Source organism: Octopus sinensis, linkage group LG6 (assembly GCF_006345805.1).
Source record: "Octopus sinensis linkage group LG6, ASM634580v1, whole genome shotgun sequence".
In the NCBI taxonomy this organism is placed as follows: domain Eukaryota; kingdom Metazoa; phylum Mollusca; class Cephalopoda; order Octopoda; family Octopodidae; genus Octopus; species Octopus sinensis.
The window spans coordinates 63,156,352-63,161,351 of NC_043002.1; positions in this window are offsets into that span (position 1 = coordinate 63,156,352).

Genomic DNA, 5,000 nt, shown 5'->3' on the forward strand with positions numbered 1-5,000 from the left:
GTATCAAGAAAATTGAAGCAACTGAAATGTCAATTACAAAAAAAGGTAGATGGCAAGGCAGGCATTGATTATTGGGGTCGAATAGACAAGTTCAAGCTTTATTCCCTCCAACGCCGCCCGTGAGCGCTACAAATATCCCATCAGCATTGCCCAAATGATGTTGGCATCGCCTTTAAGACACTTCCACAACGAAAATCATACTCGCATCACATAACAATAATCCGTCACAATAATTTCACCTCATTTGGTCCCGCTCTCTTTAACATTACACCAAAACAGATTAAAGCAGAAATATACTCTATAAAGTTCAAGAAGTCTTTGGACAAATTCCTTCAGAAAATCCCGGTTAAATCTCCTATACCCGCATATGTCACCACAAACTTTCTCCTCGTGTGGGCAATGTTGTCTGATCTCTGATTTGAATGACTCTGTGAGGTGCTGCTAGTAAATTAGATATGGCCTGGGTCAATACTGGTCGAAATATTTCAAATAGCATGGGGCCGCCCAAAGCCTCGTGAGTGGCTGTGGTAGACGGAACTGAAAGAAACCCGGCGTATATATATTATATTATATATTATATATATATATTATTATAATATATACAGTATATGTTTCTGTGTCTGTGTTTGTCACCCAACCGTCGCTTAACAATCGATGCTGGTGTGTTTATATCCCCGTAACCAAGTGGTTCCGTAAAAGAGACTGATAGAATAAGTTCTAGGCTTACAAAGAATAAATCCTGGGGTCTATTAGCTTCACTAAAGGCGGTGCTTCAACGCGGCTGCCGTCAAGACATTAAAATATAAACAGTCAAGACATTAAAATATACAAGAATGAAGTTAACATTAAAACATCGCGAGCAGAGTTGAAACGCAGTTTGATTTTTTCAACGTGTAATGTACACCATCTTACTTCAATTGCACACACACACACACACACACACACACACATACACGCACATTCACATACCTCCCTTTTACTAGCACACACATACACTTACACAGATTTCAAACGCTCCCACCATCAGCTTGCCATCACCTCTTCCTTCTTTATTCATCCATCACCCCTTCCATTCTCATTCATATGCTGTGACGAAGAAAACCACTTGAGTATTATTACAGTAGAAGATTATCTTTCTTGTATCTCCTTCTCTTCCTTGTACGCATGCGCAGCATCTTTGGTTACTATGGAAATAGAAATTATCGCCACAGTGATGTGAAAAATACTCGCTTCTTAATGGCTAAAATATCCAAATTTTGCAAATTTTAGACTCAAATAACTTTTTAATTATGTATTTATAAGAAAAATGAATTTAATTTTCAAAATTATTGTGCAAGACTTAATCCATGTACCAAATTTGAAAACAATTGAAAAAAAATAGTAAACAATAACGAAAGCCACAAAGATCCTATAATGGTTTTAAATTTCGGCATAAAGGCAGCAATTGTGAGTGTGATGTTTGATTGATTACATCAATACCGGTGTTAAAATTGCTTTTATTTAACCGATTCCGATAAAATGAAAAGCTAGGTCGAGCTCAGTGAAATTTGAGTTCAAGACAAGAATGAAATTTGAACACGGAGGAAATACTTCAAAGAAATTTAGCCGAAGTTCTGTCAACTCTGCCATGAGGTCGATTTTAAGAAAAAATAAATAATTCTTTCTACGATACATGCGTTATTTGAAGTATTTGATGGGAAGGGGTTGGTCGATGACATACATCCTTGGATTAAACAGGTAGTAGTTTTACCGACACGAACTGCAAAGACAACACTGGGCCAACAGTTTTTAGGAGAAGAGAGGGACACAGTATTTATCCATAGAGAAAAGCATAAATATGTGAAAATCATACATCCAACAGAAAAGTAAGACTGGATATTGGCTTGAGAACACTTAATATATCTAATAATATATAATGGCTGTAAACCGGACGAATGTGTGCTTGTTAGTAAAAAATCGAGCAGTCAATCAGGGTATGTTTGTATGGTGTGTATATATATATATTATATATATATATATATATATTAAAATTATGTACATAATTATAACAAGGGCATGGTTTTCGCCTCACCACGCACTGAAAAATAGACGTCAAAAGACACTATTACGACTATAAATTCTCTACACATAGCCAAACACTTGTTAGCATTATGTATATAATTATAAAATATGAATATTGATTTATAAAATATTTATATTAATTTACCTACGAAGTTTAATCTTCGCGTTGACCACTTGGTAAAACTCCTTTATGATTTTACTCATCATCATCATCATTATTATTATTATTATATTATTATTATTATTATTATTATTATTATTATTATTATTATTATTATTATTATTATTATTATTATTATATGCACATATATATAGTATATTTTCACATAAATGTGGCTAACCCTTAAGGGTGGATGCTACTGTAGCTTGTAGCCCCAGGAAGACACCTCATCCAGCTGGTTATTGACACACTTCCTGTGCTCTATCAGTATTTGCAAAGGGAAGCTATCCTTCTCATCTCCAACCTGATATGAAACACACGGACCCGAGTTTCTGGATATTGACCCGTCATCAGCGTGTGACAATCACCGGCTGTCGACGTGAAGTGATTCCGAATGCAAATATATATATCCTATTTCCAGTGATGAAAAGTCATTGATCTCTTTATACCTCTCTCAGAGATTTATTATTGCTTGTATATATATATATATACATTCACACACATATATATATATATGCTCCTCTGTGTGTGTGTGTGCGCGGATAATGAAAGAGTTTTCGTGTAAGGTAAAAGAAGAAAGAAAATATTTTATGTCAAAAGTGTCAATGTTTAAGTAAGTTATGTGTGACGGATGAAATCTCAGTTCAGTTCTACCGTGGCCTTTTAAGAGGAAGACGGGTGCATTAGTTGTAGGTGTACAAAAATAGAAACTGGTCATAACCGGATTCCTTACGATCATAGGCCGTACCTCTTGCTCGACCAACACTGACATGGCTAAAATGTGAGCCGCTATTGCATTTACAACCAGAACAACAACAAAGGAAAACGCAAATACAAGGAAAGACAACTGTGTAGATACAAGAATAAAATTAGATACCATAAAGAAAACCTAAAAAAAACTGCGATAAGAAGATGTTGCAAATTAATAAATAAATACATAAATACATGCAGAAGCAAATGAATAAAAAATAATATATTTTCCCATCGGAATAACGAATCATCGAACCGCACTAAAGTGAACCAAAGAGAAGAAACGAGGCAACAGAGTTAACCAACCGAACGTTAATTACATACTCCCGACAGTTCGCTCTCATTGTACTCCATTTTGAAACTGAATAGTGGACGGTGATTATCTCTCTCTCTCTCTCTCTCTCTCTCTCTCTCTTTTTCTACTTTCTTTTTCTCTGCTATTGTTATTTACGTTATTTTCCCTGACAGAAAGCGCAAGGTTGTAATTCGACCAACTTGAAATTCTCCGCATGAAATTCTTCTCATGAAGTTTCTTCACATGCCAGCGGTTGGTGGTTGTGGTGGAATGTGATGGGGGGGGGGGGGAAGTTGTGCAAGTTTATCGTGATGCTGCCAGTAGTGCAAATCGTGTTGTTTTGATGCTCTTCTTCTTTTTATCTTGTTGTCGGCGTCGGTGGTGGAGGGAGGAGATGAGGATGTTAAGGTTAGCGGTATGGATGTTGCTGTTCGAAGCTGAGAGGATGAGAGGGCAAGTGGTTGAGAAGATAAGAGAGGAGAAAGAAAGTAAGGTAGATGAAATGAGTAGATGAGAAAGAATCAGCCGGGTTAATTCGATGACAGATGCAGAGCTTGATAAACGACGTTGCTATGGAAATTACACAGTTCGTGTTTGCACACATACAGGCGCATACATATATCCACTGATACACGCATACACACGCACACACGGCACGCACATTTACAGAAAAGCATAGTCATTACTCTGTACACACACTTACACACCCATGCACGTATTGAACAGGTATACTTCAAGAGAAATATATATAAATAAAACAGACACACATGTATGCATATGTGCATATTTATTTGTATGTATATATTTGTGTGTATGCAAAAATATGTTGGCATATACATGCATTTATACAAGTGTAGACAATTCACCTTTACATATCTGTCTATCTTCATAGACATGTGTATTTTCATATATATGCGTTTGGAGATATGTACGTATGCGCGTATATACACAGATATACATGTATATATACACAGATATATGTATATACGATGCATAGGTATTGCATGCATACGTACACAAAGAATACAGAGAAAAATTCCGGTTTGTAGATTGATTGATACGTTCGTTGATACGCATTCTTTTCTCTTCTAATGGGTACCATGATACACTGCGTAATTACACGTACACATGATGTTTGCATATACACAAATATATCTATATATATATGTATATATATATATATGTATATATATATATATATATATAATATATATATATATATATGTGTGTGTGTGTGTGTGTGTGTATGTATGTATGTGCGTGTGTGTATGTGTGTGTGCGTATAGTATATGTGTGTGTATGAGTGTTTGTGTGTGTATATATATATATATATATACGAAAACACAATTATGCGTATATATCTTTGCATGCAGACACATACACACACACATAGATATATATATATGTGTGTATGTTTATGTATATATATATGTATATTTATATATATTTATATATATATATATACATATATATGTGTGTATATATATATATGAATATATATATATGCATATATGTATATATATTTATGAATGCATATATAAATATACATACATACATATACACGCACACACACACACACATATATATATATACACACATATATATATATATATATATTGCAAATATGCACACTTTGACATTCGTGACTATGTTTTTGTATAGTTATCGTTTGCCATCAGTGTATGTGTGCAGAAAAATCCACGCACACATGGTCACGTATATAAACCTTTCCAG